Raw genomic sequence first — 20,904 nt, 5'->3', positions numbered from 1 at the left:
GCCACTAGGAAAGCTACTTTCCAGGTGAGGAATTGAATCTCAGATGAATGGAGAGGTTCGAAGGGTGGACCCATCAGTCTGGTGAGGACCAAATTGAGGTTCCACACCGGTGCTGGTGGGTGTCTTGGGGGAATTACTCGTTTGAGTCCCTCCAAGAAGGCTTTGATGGCAGGCACTCTGAATAAAGAGAGGTGTTGCCTGTTTTGGAGATAGGCTGCTATTGCGGTTAAATGGACACGTATTGAGGTGTATGCTAGATTGCATCGGTATAGGTGTAAGAGGTAACAGATAATGTTTTGAATGGATGCGTCCAGCGGGTTAATGTCATTGTTGGTACAATAAATTACAAACCTTTTCCATTTAGCCGCATAGCAAGCTCTGGTATTGGGTCTCCTGGCCTCCTTAATGATATCCATACAGTCAGGTGGCAGGTTTAGGTAGCCAAACTCTAAGACTTCAGGAGCCAGATTGCCAGGTTCAGCTGTTGCGGATCTGGGTGCTGAATCTCGCCATGGTTCTGCGTTAAAAGTGCGGGTTTGATCCGCAGCCTTTGATGCGGCACCACGGAAAGTTCTAGAAAGGTGGTGTACCATGGTTGGCGCGCCCATGTGGGAGCAACTAGGATGAGTGTCAGTGAGTGTTGTCGCAGTTTGCGTGCCACTAGAGGTATTAATGGCGCTGGGGGAAAAGCGTACGCAAATCTGCCGAACCAGTTCATCCATATCGCATTGCCCTGAGACTGTGGATGTGGGAACCTGGCGGCAAAGCTTCGGCATTTTGCGTTTTCGTTTGTGGCGAATAGGTCTATGTCTGGATGACCCCACTGTTGGAAGTACGGTTGGAGAACTGACGGATGTAGCTCCCACTCGTGCATCTGGTGGCTGTGTCTGCTGAGCAGATCCGCCATCTGGTTGTCCTTGCCGGGGAGGTGTTCCGCCATGGGGAATATGTTCCTCTGAATGGCCCACTTCCACATGCTCTGAGCCAGATGAGACAACTGTGGAGAGTGTGTTCCTCCCTGCTTCTGTATGTAGTACATGGCAGTCATGTTGTCCGTCCGGATCAACACGACTTTGTTGCACAAGTGTACTTTGAAGGCCTTCATGGCTAGGAAGATTGCCATCAGTTCCAGAACGTTGATGTGCATCTTCTTTTGTTGCGTTGTCCATAGTCCCTGCACTGTGTAAGTGAGTACATGAGCTCCCCAACCCTGGAGAAAGGCGTCCGCTGTCAGTGTTATTTGTGGAACAGGCTCTTGGAACGGTCGGCCCTTGCAAAGGTTTTGTGGATTCCACCAATGCAGAGTTGTATGCCCGACCGCTCACCAACACTAGGTCTTTTAGTTGCCCGTGAGCTTGATTCCATTGACGTGCTAAGCACTCCTGAAGCGGGCGCATATGTAGTCTCGCGTGCGGGACTATGAAAATGCAGGAGGCCATCATGCCTATCAACTGCATAAACACTCGTGCAGGAAGGGAGTGTTGAGGTTTGAACTTTGAGATCAGCAGTTGCATGCTGTTGATCCTCACTAAATTTGGCTGAGCTGTGGCTGCCAGAGTGTTTATGGTCGCGCCTAGGTACTGTTGTACGTGGGCGGGTTGGAGATGTGATTTTGGGTAATTTAGTGAGAATCCCAGACTGTGAAGAAGGTGAATGGTGAGGGACATGTGGTTGGCACATTGCTGGGCTGACTTTGCTTGAACAAGCCAGTCGTCCAGGTAAGGGAAGACGTGAATGTGTTGTCTTCGGAGATGTGCCGCCACTGTTGCTAGGCACTTGGTAAAGACCCTGGGTGCTGTTGTTACTCCGAAGGGGAGAACTTTGAACTGGTAGTGCTGCCCCTGAATAGTGAACCGGAGGTATTTCCTGTGTGAAGGGTGTATGGGGATGTGGAAATACGCATCCTTTAGGTCCAGTGTTGCTAGGAAGTCTCCCTGACTGAGTAGCGGGAGAACCTGCTGTAGGGTGAGCATATGGAAATGCTCTGAGAGAATGTAGTGGTTGAGGGGTCTCAGGTCTGGTATAGGTCTGAGCGACCCGTCCTTCTTTGGGATTAAGAAGTACAGAGAGGGGGAGGAGCCTAGCGCTTGACTAAGATGGCCGCGTGAGCTTAGAGCTCCCGAGACCCTCGCGCCCTCCGTCGACTATCCTGTCTCTAATCCTGATGGTATGCATGGCACCGTGTTGCTGAGTTGTCAGGGAGGCGATTGATGCTACCCACGGTCGGATCGCCCATCGGGAACCGGACTTAAGACTGGCGGAAGATTGTGGCCTAACTCCCGGGGATGCCAGGGGCTAGAGTTGGCAGGATGCCCGACTCCTAGTTGATCAACAACGGCCTGGCGAGGTGTGAACTGTCGGACGGAGGTCCTCGCTCTTTCACTTTCGGTTTCGCTCCCTTTGTCTGCCCGGACACTGTAGAGCTCTGGGTGGCTTTATTACCCCAGGGACGCTCGGCGGGCTGCTCTGGCGGCACAAGGCGGACCTGCTCACTCCTTACTCCTCTCTTTGAGCGTGAACAGACTTAACTGCCTGGAGTCCATTATGTCGGGCAAAGCAGAAGGGGATCGGCTGAAGACTAAGTCCACCAGGCGGGGAACGTATTCCCAAGTCAACAGTATGGACCGCTACGCCCTCCTGAAAGCATCGCCGAGTGGGTCGAGCCAGGCGCCGGATGCCCAGAAGGAGGACTCGCCTGGGACACCGGAGCTCTCCCTCCAGGATGTCATGGGCGCGCTCGACGGGATGCAGTCCTCGATGGGGAGACAGTTCGAGGCCCTGGCGCATAAGGTGGATGCCATCCTGGTAGATGTCAATCTGATCCGCTCGGATCTGGGCAAGACGAACGAACGCGTCAAGAACCTGGACCACAAGACCACGGGCCTCACTGATGAGGTAGCGGATCTGCAGACCGAGGTTCGGAAGTTGAGGGCCGAGAGTGACCTCGCCGCCCGCCGGCTGGAGGACTTCGAGAGCCGGGCCAGGCGCAACAACGTGCGCGTCATCGGGGTCCCGGAGTCCTCGGATGAGGCCTCGGCGGACCTGCTGGTGGAGGATTTGGTCCTCAATCATCTGAAGCCTAAGGGCCTTGGAAAGTTTTTTGCGGTGGAAAGGGCCCATAGGGTGCCGGGCGGGCGGCCCAAGGCGGGTGCCCCGCCGCTGCCGATTGTCGCCCGGCTCTTTCATTTTCGAGATCGGGACGCTATCCTGCAAGCTTCGAGGGTGACGGGCCCAGTCCCCTTCCAGAATGCGTCGGTGAATTTTTATCCGGACTGCACCCAGCAGGTGCAGAGACAGAGACAGAGCTTCCTGGGGGTGAAGCGGAGACTTCGGGAACTGGATCTGAAGTATGCCATGCTTTTCCCTGCCAGACTACGGGTGGTGCATGAAGATCGGACATTCTTTTTTGACTCTCCTGTTATGGCCGACGAATGGCTGGACGCTTTGCCCCGGCGACGGACGGGGGACGACACAGCCGAGCATGGAGACAGTGGCCGGGATGGACAGGGCTGATATTTCAGAGCCAGCCTGACTTGATTTGACCATACTTGAAGAATCGAACGGCGTGCAGTAACTGTGGAGGGTTGCGGGAGGACGAGGGGTGCTCTTTTCCTCCCTTAGGGTACTTTTTGTAGATTTTTTGTTTTTGTAGGGCGACAGGCACACTGCAAGTTGGGGGGGCTTTGTAAGCTGCAGCAGGGGTGCAGGGTGGGGGGAGTTTTGGGGATTTTGAGTTTGTTGTTGGGGGGTTTATTTCTGCAAGGCATGATGATTATCCTCAGGGCTGTTCCATGGTGGCTCCTCGGGTGTGGGGTGGGCCTCTTTCCGTTTGAGGATGGGGGGTAGGGGCTTAAGTGTTATAAGCTGGAATGTTAATGGTTTGGGGGATCGCATCAAGAGGGGGATTGTTTTGCAATTTTTGAAACGCTCAATGCCAGATGTTGTCCTGCTGCAGGAGACGCATCTCATAGGTAATACGTGCTATGCCCTGAATAGGAAGGGGTATAAATTCATTGCACACTCGGGATTCTCTTCTGGGTCTAGGGGTGTGGGCATCCTCGTTAGAGCATCGTTGCCTTTTGAGGTGGACTCCACCATTGTTGATGATAGGGGGAGGTTTGTGGCGGTGGCGGGGCGGTGGGAAGGACGGACTTTGGTTTCGGTTTATGTCCCGCCGGCCCTGCAGGCCTCCACATTTGCTGAACTGGGCAGGGCTTTGCTGACTCTCCCGGGGGGAATGCTGGTGGTGGGAGGGGATTTCAACGCTGTGGGCTCCGGACTGTTGGATAGATACCCGCCCAGGGACACAGGGGGGGCTCAGAAATGGCTTCCAGACTTCCTGGATACGTTTGGTCTGATAGACTGCTGGAGGCTCCGGCACCCCACACAGAGTCAATACACGTTTCACTCCGGGGCGCATGGTAGCCTTTTCAGGATTGATTACCTGCTCACTCTGGCCGCACATGCCTCGTTGATATCCGAGGCGAGGCACATGGCACGCGGCATCTCTGACCATTCGCCAGTGTGGATCCGGCTGGATCTAGATCGGGAGGGAGGATGGCCCCCATCAACCCATGGTATTTCCGAGACCCCAAGATGCGCAGCGCCCTGGTAAAGAAGGTAGATAATTACTTTAAGGACAATCTGGGAACCGTGGACTCGGCGGTGTTGCTGTGGGAAGCTTTTAAGACCGTCCTTCGGGGGGAAGCCCTCTCCCTGGTGGTGGCTGCCAAGAATCGGAGGGATGGCGAGGTGCGGCAAGTGGAGGAGGAGATCGCGGCCCTTGAGGGGGCTATGGAGGAGGAGGTTACAGAGTCCTCACTGCACGAGCTTTGCTTGAAGCAGGCGGAGTATAGGGACCTGGTGACGAACGCTGCTAAGACCCTTAGTAGGGAACAACAGGGCCGCCTATAGGACGTTGGTGAAAAGGCAGGGAAACTCCTGGCGTGGTTGGACAGGAAGGAACGGGTCAATAGAGTGGTGCCAGAGTTGATGGGAGAGCGGGGAGAGGCGATTGTGGAACCTGAGGGGATTGTGAAGTGTTTCGCGGAGTATTTTCGTAGGGTTTATTCCTCGGTGTCGGACAGGCCGCCCGAGGACTCGTCTGATCTCCTCCGTGATATCGAGTTGCCCTGCCTCTCTGACATAGATAGGGACGATTTGGATGGTGACATCACGGTTGACGAGGTGGCGGGGGCGATTCGCGCTTTAAACTCGGGTAAGGCCTCTGGACCGAATGGACTGCCGATCGACCTGTACAAACTGTTCCCGGATAGGGTCGCCCCTCACCTGCGAGCCATGTTTTTGGAGGCGCGGGGGGATGGGATCCTTCCGTTGGATCAGCGGCTGGCGTCGATCGTGGTCATACATAAAGAGGGTAAACCCCGAGATAGGTGCGCCTCCTATCGGCCCATTTCACTCCTCAACGCTGAGCCGAAAATTCTGGCCAAACTCCTGGCTACTCGTTTGATTAGGGTACTTGGCGATTTGGTACACCCGGATCAATCTGGCTTCATCCCGCACCGAAACACAGCATTAAATCTTAGGCGTCTTCATGGCGTCATCGCCAGGGCGGGCACGCTGCGTGAACCGGCTATCGTGGCATCTCTTGATGCCACGATGGCCTTTGACACGGTGGAGTGGGCATACTTATGGGCCGTGCTGGCCAAGTTTGGTTTCGGTCGCGGCTTTGTGAGTTGGGTTCGGTTGCTGTACGAGGGGCCACTAGCGAATGTTGTGGTGAATGGTCGGGCATCTACTCCGTTTCAGCTTGGTAGGGGTACTCGGCAGGGTTGTCCCCTGTCGCCTCTGTTGTTCGCCCTCGCCCTTGAACCGTTGGCTGCGTGGATACGTTGGCACCCCGATATACGGGGCCTTCGGTGGTCGCCTGACCACGAGGACCGTATTTCACTTTATGCCGATGATATCCTGCTGTATCTTGCCTCACCTAAGAAGTCACTTATAGTGGTCTGTGACGTACTCGCATCGTTCGGTAGGAACTCGGGGCTTGTGATTAATTGGGGCAAATCGTACTTGTACGTTCTTAGTGGCGAGGTCCCACCGATCCCTAGAACATGTTCGATACAGGTTGCCCAGCAGGGTTTCGTGTATTTGGGGATTTTTATATCCATGGATCCTGCTGTGCGCTATGAGAGGAATCTGCTCCCCCCCTTGGCGCGCTTGAGGCGAGATGTTGAAGGTTGGCGGAGGCTGCCGCTCTCCCTTGTTGGGCGTGCGGCCCTGTTCAAAATGATGTCTCTTCCCCGCTTCCTTTACGCCCTCCAGAACACCTTGGACTGGGTACCGGCCAAATACTTTCGGGAGATCGAAGGCCTCCAGCGGACGTTGCTGTGGGATGGGCGGCCGCGAATAGCTATTTCAAAGTAGACGCTCCCATGGTACGATGGGAGCATCGCGCTCCCGGACATCCGAAGGTATTACTGGGCCACGCAGCTGAGCGCGATCAACCATGGGCTTTATGGCCCTGCCCTCAGCCCTGGATATGCCATGGATAGGTGGCTGCTGCGTGGCGGCAACTACTACAGGGCGTTGTATTCGCGGTCCTTAGACTCGTCCCTTACGGGGCCCACAGGCGTGGCGGTGCGTGTATGGAAGATGGCGACTGACTCGTTGGGCTGGAAGGGTAGGCTCACCCTCGCTACCCCATTGTTTGAATCGGAAAGATTGGGAAGACTCTGGCATACGAAGGGCTTTGATAAGTGGGACCTGATAGGTATATCTAAGGTGGGAGATGTGCTGCGTAAGGGGAGGGTGAAGTCCTTCGAGGAGTTGCAGACTGAGTATGAGCTAGGGCCCTCAGAGTATTTCAGGTATATCCAGCTGCGTCACGCCCTCCGATCAGTCCTCGTTGAGGGTGAGAAGATGCCGGAGTCCTCTCCCCTTGAGGATCGAGTCCTTGATGGTCATATGCCCGAGAGCACGATCTCGCTTATATATAAGAAGTTGATTAACGTCCGGGCAGACATGCTTTTGGGGCTGAGAGAACAGTGGACTAGGGATGGCCTTGAGTTGGATAATGAGGACTGGCAGTCAGCGGTTTCTTCTCCTAAGGAGGTTGCGATCCCGTCGCGTCTGAGACTGGTGCAGCTTAAAATACTGCACCGGGTGTACGTGACGGGCCCAAGACTGGTCCACATGGGATTCTCGGAGGACGGCCTGTGCAGAAGGGGATGTGGTATGGTGGGTACTTTCCTGCACATCATTTGGGAATGTAGTGCCATTGTGGAGTTCTGGAGGAGAGTCCATGCAGTTATGGGGGAGGTGACGGGCACTGCGGTACAGCCGGAGGCGCGGTGCTGCCTCCTGAACATCTGGGGGCCCACGGACCTCGATGAGGCGCAGACCCAATGGGTGACTCTGGGTAACATGGTAGCAAAAAGGGATATCGCGCGATTGTGGGACTCCCCGGGACCCCCTACACTGACCGCGTGGAAGGAGAACATGGACTGGAGCATGTTTAGGGAGAAGACTGTCTACTGCTCTAGAGGTCGCCCCCGGAAGTGGCATGCCATCTGGGGGCGGTGGAACCAATACAGGGGGGGAATATGTCTTGCCCCGGATCTGGAACCTCCCGAGGAACAGCTTTCCCCCTGACCTACTTTCCAGCACAGTTGGTTTCTGGGAACCGCTTTGGGCCTCTGCTGTCCCCCCTCTTCCTCCGTACACAGTTTTGTAACTAGTAGACGAGTGGGGTCCTGTCCCCTGCTGGTTGACGGGCACGACCTCTATTGCGCCTTTTTTGCAGCATACTTAGCACTTCCTGCTGCAATAATGCTAAGTGCTCTACGGACATAGGACGGTGCTTTGGCGGTATGTTGGGTGGAGTGGAGGTTAGTTCGAGACAGTAACCGTGTGGTATGATGTCCCTGACCCACCTGTCTGTGGTGATGGTGTTCCACGTGGACAGGAACCGCTGGAGTCTCTCCCCCGACAGGTGTTATGTGGTCGGGGGGGAAGGGAGAGGGCGTCACTGTTTGTTTTTGGGTGAGGACCTGGTGTTGCCGTAACCACGTCCTCTGCCCTTGGTGCTGGAGCCACGATATCCACCTCGGTTGGTTTTATCGTAGGCACTCTGTGTGCCCCCTTTAGTGTATTGCTGCTGTGACCCCTGGCCTCTAGCTGCTCCTCTATTCCCGGGGCGACGAAAGGAGCCACTACGAAATTGCTGCGTCTGCAGAGCCCCCATTGATTTCGCAGTGTCAGTGTCTTTTTTAATTTTCTCGAGGGTAGTGTCAACTTCAGGGCAGAATAAGTAGTCGGGGTTGACTGATTGATTTAAGATGTTGTTCTGAATCTCCGGCTTGAAGCCTGAGATTCTCAACCATGCATGTCGTCTTAACATGACGCTGGTGTTGATTGCCCTTGCCGCTGTGTCGGCAGCATCCAGGGCGCACTTGATGGATGCATTGGTAAGGAGTTGTCCCTCTCTGATGAGGAGCTCTGCTGCCTCTTTGTATTAGTCTGGCAAATGTTTGAGTAGTGACTCTAGTGTGTCGTAGTGGGAACGATCATAACGGGCCAGGAGTGCCTGTGTGTTGGTAATGTGCCAGATGTTTGCTGCTTGCGCTGCATCCTTTTGCCCGATGTCTCCAGCACTTTGGACTCCTTGTCTGGGGGAGGAGCATCACCTGTTGTCTGCGAATGGGCTAGTTTGCGAGCGTTAGCAACTACCATGGAGCAGGGGCGGCTGGTGACATTTGAAAGAGGTGGGGCGTAATAGTGCCAGGCCGTGCAGTGTGGCGAGCGAGCGTAGCTCTACCCTATGAAGAATTTTTGAAAAAGAAAGGGCTAATGGTGCATTTTCAAGCAGATTTCAGAAAGCAAGAATGTTAATAAACCATTCTACATATTCGCATGTTTCATCTTCTCCATTATCTTTCATTCTTTCCGTCATCACTGTTACTCCTACCCTTAACCCTGCACTTAATCTAACTTGAGCTTAATCATATTTCACATCTCTATTTACTCTTAGTCCTACAGAAACTTCTACTTCTACTTACACAAATTTGCACCTACCCAGTCCTATTTACACCAAATCATACTTCTAATTAGTCCTACACTTCTTACGCCTTTCTTTTCTTGCTTATTCCTCTTCTTACTACTATGCTGATGCTTCACCGCAAATGCGTAATCTAATAGCAGTCAAGGCTCGCAAATTATACCAAATGTAAACTGCCCAACTAGATAGGTACCAACTGGATGTAACCCGACTGAGGCAGAAGCCAACCTTCATGCGCGAGGCAGGCACTGCGCATCATAATACTAGAAAAACAATTTTGGTGAACATAATAAACTGTTTTAAAAGAAGCACGCCACTCTTGCTTCCAAAACGGAATGTGAATTATGTACATCCCGTTTGGGAAGCAAGAGTGATTGTGCTTCTTTTAAAACAGTTTATTATGTTCACCAAATTTGTTTTTCTAGTAATATGATGCGCAGTGGCAGTGCCAAATTTGGTGAACAACATAAACTGTTTTAAAAGAAGCACAATCCGGTTTTGGTAGCAAGAGTGATTTTGCTTCTATTAAAAGTTTATCAATCAAGGCCAGGCCCAGGGGGGTCAAGTGCTTCTGGAAAGGGCCTGGCGCGTCCTGAGCAAGCAAGAGAAGTATTATTAGCAATGAGTCGTTTTATATGTGACTGTTCTGCCTCTGTTTTTGTCACATTCAATTTGGTATTCACGATGTGGACGATGTGCACAGAGTGTTAACTGATCACACCCTTCACTGCATAAGGATTTCAGTAAGTTTCCACCGTTTTTTTTTTGTTTGTTTTTGTAACGTTTAGCGAAATGTTCTAGCATGCGGCGACAAAAAAATCAAAACTTGTTTCAATACCGTCAAAAACTCTGCGCAAAGCCTAGCTTTGAAGTGTGCTCTGCTTTTGAATTAACCTGCCATTTTTTTACCTTAAAAAGATTGTGTGTTTCAATCTAAAGCAGTTTGCATCGGTATCTAAACTCCCTTCATGCCTCTCCTTTCTAGTTCTTCGCCTCCTGCACTGGCTTCATTTTGCAAAAAGTGACTTTTCTTTAACTTTAGGACGTGAATTTAAGTAGCTAGTGAATCCCATCCACACTAGAGTCTCGTCAGAGTTGACCCAGGGCCACTCTCCGGATACTCATCCGAATAAATGCATGTCCTTACGATCAAGAACGGATAATCGAGACCTTTTTTACCTTCATATGAAAGTTCTAAAAACAAACGGCACTACCTATTTCAAACGGTCGAGCCAGGACAAACGTAAAGTCAATGCCAGCAACATCACTTAGCATTTAAATGAGGTGATGCAGAGAAAACGATTCCATGCCAGAAGCCACAAAGGTCACATGGTTTAAACGAAAGGCCACGCATACAACACACACACACACACACACACACACACACTTGTCTTCACGTCACGAACTTGAAATTACCTTTACCTCCGCTCCGAAAACAGATAAAGAGCAGTTGGAGAATAAAAGCCTTAGCAGGAGCAGATCTACAAGGGCTCTCCTTGCTGATCAATCTAGGGCCTTCTTAGGTATAATGACCTTGTTCTTCATTTCTGGCTAAACATGATCAGTGGTGTCTGCATGTTTCTAAGCTTCTTGCTTTTTCCAGGAAGGGATTTTGGACCGAAGGATTTAAGTAGCACTTGAAGTCTGTCTGGGGCTGAAGTATATTTGCACTCTATTTTATATGTGTACGTGTGCAGGACCTGCTCCTCATTCGGCTTCAGTATTATTGCAATAATGCTGTCAACCCTCAACCCCAAATCCTCATCCAATTTATCCCAAGTAAACAAATCAAATTCATCATAGCCACATAGACAAATCATATGCATGTTGAGTCACGTGCGTTACAAGAGTGCTCGTGTCTTGCAACTTCTCGATCTTTTTCTTTTTGTTACCAATAAAAAAAAGCTGAGAATTACAAGGCTGACGCAAGGAGTGATTTAAAGACTTTGAAATAGGGTTTCTGAATTGAAGAGCCTTCAGGAGCTAGAGAGGGCTTGGGACGTAAACCCTTGCTCAAAATATTGCCTTCCTGTGGCCTAGCTGCAATTGGTTGATTCAGAACCTTTCAAATATATGTGTAGTTTCTACTCAAGTTGACTGTCTTAATTGCACTTCCACTTACTTACTCATTCATGGCATTTATTTTATCACCAGAAGGCAGTATTTCTATCTTGTGCATGGTTAATGCTCATGTCACCAATTCTTATTCTGCCCTTTTGGCATCCTTCTATTCATTTGACAACATCTCTGCTTGGCATGTGCTACCATAAGCATTACTGGGCCTTCTCTGAATATTCCCTGTTTTGCAGCGTGAATCTTTCTGGATTCACTATGCTGTGCATTATTCCGCGATCTTGTGGTTGGGTCCGGATTCGTAGTCTTTTCTTTGTTTTTTTTTTTTTTTTTTTGTAGCCCAGGTGGGCGTCGACGTCCACCATTTGGTGCACCTCCCGTGACGTCGTCGTGCTTCCTGCGGAAGTCCCACCTTCGGGGCGCCATCTTCAGATTCTTTTTTCCGCCGTTGGGTCTGGATCGACATCGGGAAGCTCCAGAAATTCACTCGGAGGAAGAAGGAAGAAAAGCGAGTTTCATCGATAGAATCAAGAGAAGACAGAGATTGAACAGATTTCATCAGGAGCGCTAAGAAAGAGGACCAGCGAGCCTTTTTCTTCGACAGCCCTGGAGAATGCACGCTCAGAGACCCTGAGCGAAATGGACAAGACGCCATTCAAGTTCTGCCCAAACTGCCACCACAAGTTCGCGCAGAGAGACCAGCATCCGGTCTGCAACCTCTGCCTACCGGTCGATCACCAGAGTATCGACTGCAACGCCTGCTCAGTCTTCGCGCCGAAGACACTCAGGGTGAGAGAGCGGCAGAGAAGGGCCAACGCCAACATGGACGGCAAGGGGAAGCCCCCGACGCTCTACGCTCTGGGCCTCTCCTCAGACGACGAGGACAACGTCGCCGAGACAGCCGAAAACTTCACGGTCGTAGAGACCGACAAGTAAAAAGAAGACTAGGTAAGAGAATCGTCGAGCGCAAAACAAAAAGTACCTCGACAACACGAGGGTGACTCGAGAAAAACTGAGTCAAAGTCCACGAAGGGAGCCCCGGCGCCGAAAGCTTCGACGTCCAAGGGGGGAACTTCGGACAAAAAGCCCAGCGGATCCTTACAAAAGGACTCCCAGGTGCAGAAAGACGCCGAAAGGCAAGGGTCGTCGAAATCATCCCATGAAACGGGCCGATCGACGCAGAAAGAACGTTCGACGTCGACGCAAGTTTCATCGAAAAGACCCGCGGTCGACGCCGAAAGCATCTCCGAAATGGAGAAAAAGAAGAGGCGGCTCGAGGCCGAAATGGAGAACATCCTTCAAAGGAAGAAGGAGTTCGACGCCAGGATGAAGGAATTCAAGATTCCAACAGTTTCATCGGCGGACGTCGTCGAGGTCGAAGAGGAGTTCGACGCCGAAGGGCTGACAAGGGATCTCGAAGAAGAGGAGGAGCCCTATTATGAGGAAGAAGCCGAGGAAGAAGACCAACAGTCGTTCTTCGAATCGGCGGCATCTACCAGCAACGACGTCGAATGGCACGATCTCGACACCGAAAACCCGGAGGAGCCCGTGGACACGTACCCCTCGAGGCCTTCGCCACCCGACGACATCGGGGTATACAATATGGTGGTGAAGAGCGCAGCACTGGCCTTCGGCGTCAAACTCGACGAGGAGAGGCCGAAAGCCGATTTTCTCATCGAAACACTGCTCCCCATCCAGACTAGGAGTCAGTTCCTCCCCATGCTACAAAGCGTGATGAACCAGGGGAGAGAAGCCTTCAAGGAGCCTGCCACCTGCCGGTCGATCACACCCAGGACAGAGAAGAAATATAAGCACTCCTCCCTGGACCCACCTTACATCAAGGGTAGCGTCACAGCAGACTCCATCATAGCCTCCACGGCCAGGAGAAGGGCCAACGTTCCAGCAACTTCGGGCCCACCCCCGGATAAAGAGAGCAGGAGGATCGACCTCACAGGCAGAAAGGTCGAGAGGAACGCCGCAATGCACTGGCGCATGGCGAATTCGAATGCACTCCTCAATAGACACCAATACCAACACTGGGATGAGATGGGGGAGCTTGTAAAGCACCTCCCCGAAGAATACCGCCAGAGAGCCTCTCACCTGGTGGATGAAGGAAAGAACATCGCCAACTCCTGTATAAAGACGGCGTTGGATGGGGCAGAGACTTCAGCAAGACTCATGGCCATAGGGGTCACAGAGAGGAGGCATGCATGGCTAAGAATCTCGGGATTCAAACCGGAAGTGCAGAACAACATCCTTGGCACCCCCTTCAACGGAGAGACACTGTTCGGAGCAACGGTGGACGAAAAGCTCACCCAGCTCAAGAAGGAAAACGAGACAGCGAGGTCCATGGGGGCCCTACAGCTGAGGGGAATGAGACGAGGTAATCCCTCGAGGAGACCCTACGGTAGGGGTACAAGCCAACAAGGGACATCGCACCAGGCGTTCCAACAAGGTCAGCAGGGCGAAGGTCACGGTCAAGGTCAGCAGAAGCAAAGCTGGCAATATCAACCTCGGGGCCAGTCCTTTCGCGGGAGAGGGAACGGACGTGGCCAAAGGAGGAGAGGGGGCGATCAGCCCTCCTCGAAGTGACTCAGCACGCAAAAAGACGCCTACCCTCGTCAAGTCCCCAAGGGTGAGGCGCAGAAAAGTGTCATCAGGGGGAAGAGAAGATTCAAGAGCCTACGAGCATACGTCACCAGTAGGCGGAAGGCTGAGGTTCTACCTTCAGGAGTGGCGGCGCATAACCACAGACAAGTGGATACGGAACATCGTGCAGTACGGATACTGCGTAGACTTGGAGAAAAGACCTCCAAACAGGAAACCGAAAGGAAGACAGAGATCTGCCCAAGAACTGGCAATACTCAGAGAGGAAACGCGGAAACTCCTACAAAAGGGAGCCATAGAGGCAGTGCCGTTCGGGGAACGCAACAAAGGGGTCTACTCAAACTACTTCGTGGTTCCGAAGGTAGACGGAGACCTCAGGCCCATACTGGACCTCCGTTACCTAAACAAGTTCATAAGAACGCAAAGGTTCAAAATGACTTCACTGCAGGAGGTACTGCCACAGATAAGAGAAGGGGACTTCATGGTCACCGTGGACCTCAAGGATGCCTACCTTCACATCCCAATAAACAGAAGGCACAAGGGCCTTCTAAGATTCAACATCGAACAGGAACACTACCAGTTCACGACCCTGGCCTTCGGATTAAAATCAGCGCCAAGGGACTTTACAAAATGCCTGTCGGCGGTAGCGGCACACCTACGAAAGCAGGGCATACACGTATACCCATACTTGGACGACTGGCTGGTCAAGGCAAACTCACGCGAGAAGTGCGAGAGGCACGCAAAACGCGTAACGGACACCCTCACAAATCTGGGATTTTCCATCCACTGGGGAAAATCATCGCTGGAACCGGAACAGGTAAAGATTTTCCTGGGGGCACAGATCAACTCCCTCAACAGCACAGTAGTGCCCAGCGACAGGAGGACAGATGCCCTACTGAAGGAGACGCAGCTCTACCAGAAGGGGCGAGCTCTGACAGTGAGGGCGGTGAGCAAGATGATGGGGATGATGGCGTCCTGTATCCAGCTGGTGCCGAATGTACGCCTGCACATGAGACCATTCCAGGAATGGCTGCAACAGCAATGGTCACAAGCAAACGGAAGTTGGGAGGATCTAGTGGTTGTTACGCACGCAGTGCAGGAGGAGATAACTTGGTGGAACAGAGACAACATAACAACAGGGAGAAGCCTGACACCACCAAGCCCAACAGTGACCATTACCACGGACGCATCGCAGATGGGATGGGGAGCGCACATGGACAACCTCAGAGTGAGGGGTCTATGGGCTCCGGCAGACGCGGTCCGCCACATCAACTACCTCGAGTTGAAAACGATACTGCTAGCCCTGAAGGCATTCCAGAGACACCTGTGCGGGCAGAGGGTGTTGGTACAGACAGACACCACCACGGCGATGTTCTACATCAACAAACAAGGGGGGACACAGTCGTTTCCCCTCTCATCCCTAGCTCAGGAGATTTGGAGATGGGCCATACCTCTCAGGATAGATCTACTGGCAATTCACCTACCGGGGAAGGACAATGTGGAGGCAGACTGGCTGAGCAGGCAGACCTCAGCATCACACGAGTGGGAGCTCAATGGCCAGGAAACTGAGAAACTCTTCCGGAGATGGGGGACTCCCACAATAGACCTTTTTGCAACACGCCACAATGCAAAATGCCAAAGCTTCGCGTCCAGGCAACCAGATCAGCAATCCAAGGGAAATGCCCTATGGATAAGCTGGTCGAGGACATTTGCCAATGCCTTTCCACCGATACCCCTGTTGCACAGAGTGCTCGACAAGTGCAGAACCAGCAACATGACTCTGATCCTGGTGGCCCCACAGTGGGCGAGGCAGACATGGTTCTCACAGATTCAAGAAATGGCGCAAGGCAATCCGTACAGGTTCGAGAGAAGAAAAGACCTGCTCTCAATGCAAAACGGGGAGGTCCTGCACCCAGAGCCAGAGACCCTCAACCTAGCAGCATGGCTCCTGAAGACCTAGAGTTCGCACACCTAAGGTTACCTCAGAGCACTATGCGAGTGCTACGGGAGGCAAGGAAACCTACTACAAGAAAGTGCTACAGCGCAAAGTGGAAGAGATTCACGGTGTGGTGCAGGAAGAAGGGCCTGCACAACAGAATGACAAGAGACTCAACTGTGCTGAGGTACCTCACACACCTTCTAAAGAGTAACCTCTGCTCGAGCTCCCTAAGGGTGCACCTAGCAGCGATCGTTGCCTACACCAGAGGTGAGAAGGGTGGAAGTTTCTTCAGCTCGCAGGTGGTGAAGAGGTTCATGGAGGGAGCCAAAAGAATGGCACCCCCGAAAAGGTTGCCGCCGCCGGCATGGAATTTAAACGTGGTTCTGACGGAGCTCATGAAGGCGCCGTTTGAACCCATTCACAAGGCCAATCTACAAATGCTGACGATGAAGACTACCTTTCTAGTGGCCATAACCTCACTACGCAGAGTGAGCGAGCTTCAAGCACTAACGCTACAGGAGCCCTACATTCAAATTCACAAGGACAGGGTAGTCCTGAGGACGGACCCACACTTCATGCCCAAGGTAGTGTCGGCGTTTCACATGAATCAGAGTATCCAGATACCGAGTTTCTTCCAAAACCCGACTACAAACGCAGAAAAGGCCCTGCACACCCTCGATGCCAGAAGAGCGGTGATGCACTACATTGAAAGAACCAAGGAACTCAGGAAGTCGAAGCAGCTGTTTGTGTCCTTTGCTACTAGCTTCATGGGTAGACCAGTGACCAAGGGCACCATCGCTAGGTGGATTGCCCTCACTATTCAATTCTGTCACAAACAGGCTGGACAGGAGCTAACGGAGGGGCCACAAGCTCACTCCACAAGGAAGAAGGGGGCCACAGTTGCCTTCCTGGCAAACACGCCCATCCAAGACATTTGTCTCGCAGCAACTTGGGCATCTGTGCACACGTTCACAAAGCACTACTGCGTGGACATTCAAATGAATAAGGAAGCACAGGTCGGACAGAAGGTGCTACAACACATTTTCAACGACCAGCGATCATCTTCCACCCAGCCACCACAAAAATAGGAAAACCGCTACAAAGTCTATGCACAGCATAGTGAATCCAGAAAGATTCACGCTGCAAAACGAAAAGTTTCTTACCTGTCGGTGTAGTTTTGCAGCTTGAAGATCTTTCTGGATTCACTAGCGAACCCACCCACCTCCACCAGGAAGATGAGGCCGGAGGAAGAGGGGGTGAAATGGATAGGATCAAATAGGTGGATACGTACAGAAATATGGACAAAAGGATTAATCAATCGCCTAGGGTTAAAAAAAAAAAAAAAAAAAAAAAAAAAAAAAACAGGGAAAAAAGAACCCGAAGATGGCGCCCCGAAGGTGGAACTTCCGCAGGAAGCACGACGACGTCACGGGAGGTGCACCAAATGGTGGACGTCGACGCCCACCTGGGCTACAAAAAAAAAAAAAAAAAAAACAAAGAAAAGACTACGAATCCGGACCCAACCACAAGATCGCGGAATAATGCACAGCATAGTGAATCCAGAAAGATCTTCAAGCTGCAAAACTACACCGACAGGTAAGAAACTTTTCGTTTTTTAGCGTACACTCAATTAGTATTCCACTGACCCGATGTCTAGGCTGGTACTGTTTAGCTGCATTTATGTTTTTGTCCTTATTACAACTATAATTGACCTATCTCCTTTCTCCCATAGCATTACCCATCACACCGCCATGCGCTGCGTCCCATACCATGATCACTGCACTGTACAGGATATCATGCACGACATAAAACACTTCCCACATAGTCTCAATACCCAAAAAAATATCCTTCCAAACACACTTTCTACACAGTGTAGCTTGCTATTCATGTGGATATGAGCTTTTGCACTCCACACTGAGTTAGTAAGTACTTACTATACAAATGCTACAATACAATAGGGCACTGTAGCCCCACAATGCGCCCCTTTCTGCCACACTGTAGATGACTGGTTGGTGGTGTTGCGGATATGCCTTCGACTTCCTCTTTGTTTATACAATGTGTTATCACAAATCCTAACTACGATAATAATCCAACTTGATTTTTCAATACTAGTCAAAGTAGTTGACAAATCACGTATTCACAGCCACTGTACTAATGCACCTGGAATATGGCAAACCTTATATACAATGGCCTCCGAGCTTACTCCAACTCAAGAGCAGTGCTGTGAGTGCCACTTAAAAACGACTGATAGACATGACGGCACTGGTTCCCTTTCAAAGACGCACCAGACTCCAGATTCTCACTGCTCAGAGTCGTAGACGCCACATACAATACTGCGAATACGCTTTACACAGTACAGACTGAGCAGAGAGGGTTGGGTGTAGTAATATAACATCTCACTGCACACACGTACCTATAGCCATGTTAAAAATGGGCCTTAGCTGAAAGTGATTCCTATTTTTAACACGCCCCTATGTGGCCTCGGTATTGATCAGAAGGAATTATGCTATATGCAGGTAAGTTTAAGGCACAGCTACTGGAGCTCAGCTTTTCAGTAGATTTTTCCCGCTCACATCCCAGTTATGTCCCAATTAGTCATTACTCTCGAAGGCTTTTATTGTATTACGGATCAGAGCGGCTCGTTACCTTGTCCCATCCGCGGCGGTATTTAGAGCGTTTTTTCCTGCTAAGTGCAGTTAAGTAAATATACTGCGCGCTAAGGGTCCTGCGCGCTACTTCAACCCCCATTGCACTGGACTTTGCTCCATGATGGAGCTCGTTCAAGAACTCCTCGTCTGTAAGTCTATAGTTACATGGATCATTTCCCTGGTTAAGATTTCACTTGACCATTTGCAAATGGATACAAGACCCTTTTGCTAGTGTATGGGGCTCTGCGCTTCCCTGTGGATCATTTTTATGATGTTTGCAGTCGCATATTGGCCCTAGCCGATGATGCTTTTCAGGTCTAAATGCTACTTTGAATTTACCTGTAGCATGCCCTGTTTTCCCCATAGCAACATATATAGTCCATTACCCAAACCATGTTTGCGCAAATCATGTTAAAGGAACTATTTAATCAGAGGCGCAACTAGAGTCAAATTTCGGGGGGGGGGGGGGGCTAAGAAAAAATTTCGGGGGGGGGGGGGGCTGAAACTTTAAGCAATAGGCAGAGTGGAGCTGCAGGGGCTCTTAGAAGGGGTGAGCAATAGGCAGAATGGAGCTGCAGGGGCTCGTAGAAGGGGTGAAACAACAGCAAGGCCTCATTAACATGCAAATGGTCTTTTAAAGACCTGTGAAGTTCTCGAGTGCGGCTGTGTGGCTGCCCGGGAAGCTGTCTAATCCCGGGCTGCCACACACGACGGGGGGGGGGGGGGGGGGGGGGGGGGGGGCTGAAGCCCTTCGAGTCCAATGGGTGTTGCGCGCCTGCATTTAATACTGGACGACTGGATTTGACATCAGGATTTACTAGTTTATTTCTGCCCTTTATTCTTCTACCGTTAAATCTGCCAATAGTAACACCTGCTGTTTACAATGCTTAGCAACGACTTCGAAGCGCTATATTTAATATAGATTAGTCCCACTATCATATTTAGCTCAGATGTAGACCGATTCCGTCTCAGCCACCTCCACGAAGGGACAAACCTCTGAACAGAGTAGGTACACCGATGGTTGACCGTCTTGTGTCATCAGACTGAACACACCGCACTGCGTACACGCGCTTTATGCACAGTTTTCTTATTTGCACACGCCGTATATTATTTCTAATATCGAATTCAACAGGGGCGCTCCCGTTGCACGTCGTGTCTGCAATTTGAAAATCTTCTTTTTTCATTTGTAAACCAACTCACCTATGGAACGTTCTCGCACCCGGGGCCCGGGCTCCTCGTGTCTGCAGACAGCATGGCAAAGGTGGAAGCCGGAACTGGAAAGTGCTGGATTTTGACTCCTCCCCCAGCCCGCAGCCCACCAATCATTTAAAAAATAAGCAACGGGAAGGAAGAGACAGAAGTGACTGGCACTCCCCCAGCCTACACTGTTTTAACCGGACTGCCCCGCCCCCAGCCATTGAAATGAATGGAGGGTTTCTGACTCCTCCCTGGGCCGTGTGAATAACGCCCAAAATCAAACCCTATTCTGGCAGTGCAAAATAGAGCGCGCCCACCTGTGTGTAGTCACTGGCATGCTTTCTGGCTGAAGGTCGAAGAAATCTTCGCCCAGCCAGAAAAGCATGCACAGCAGAGCCAAGGGCCACCCTCCCCCGCCCCCTCAAAGAAAATACCCAGATTTAAACATGTTTATTCACCGAGCAGCCAGCTCAATTTATTGTTGGCTGCTTGGTGTTTCAAATTGCATTTTTTAATCCTCCCAACTGGCAGGGCGACGCCCATCTCGCCCCTTAGCACCAGCCGCCCCTGCCATGGAGTCTAAAGGTAACTGACCCCTAATGTACATAGGGTCTCCGGGTGCAGGCTTGTAATTTTTTTCCAATCCTGGGGTTTAGCACCCGCGCCCTGGTTGTTTCCTTAAAGATGTCTTTTGCAGGTTTGAGAACCCCTTTTAACATGGGCAGAGTTCTTGACAGTTCTTTCAGAAGAGGCGAAAGTGTCCACCAGGAAGTCTTCCTCGACAGTGTCAGAGTGGAGTTCTACTCCATGATTGGCAGCAGCCCGTTCTATGAGGGCATTGAAGGCAGCAGTGTCCTCTGTGGGAGATGTCTTTGCGCTGTAAAGCTGCGTGTCATGGGTATCTGGCGCGGTACCCTGGTCTGTAGGGTCATCCCATGCCTGATCCGGGTCTTGCAGATGCTTATCAGGATCAGCCTCCCTAGGGTAGGTGGTATCATCTCCCATATAGTCCTCTACTGCGTCTGTCTCTGAAGGCGTAGGAGAAAAGGACTGGGGATCGTGATAGGAGGGTTGTAAGCGTTCATGAAGAACTGGTTCCAAACCCGCTGGCAATTTGTGCTTGAGAGGTATTCTGTAGGAGTCCAATCCCCTCTCTGGCGTGATTTTCCGCTTGCGGAGCATCAGTTTACCAGTGTTGGCGTCGATGAATTGTGGCTGTGAAGGCTCAGAGTCTGTGTGTCCAGTAGACGGGGACTGTGTCTGGCGGACACGTGTTCGGATCTCGAACATCTTCGGCGCTGTGGACGGCGGCAAGCCAAAAGTGATGTTGGTTGGCGCCGAGGGTGCATTCGGAGCCTTGTGCGTGTCGGGGCCCGATGTGTATTGGAGGGCTGCCCGTTCCCTGATGCGTTGCAACGATG

This window comes from Triturus cristatus, chromosome 10 (genome assembly GCF_964204655.1).
Source record: "Triturus cristatus chromosome 10, aTriCri1.1, whole genome shotgun sequence".
NCBI lineage: Eukaryota > Metazoa > Chordata > Amphibia > Caudata > Salamandridae > Triturus > Triturus cristatus.
This window is presented reverse-complemented; position numbering follows the sequence as displayed.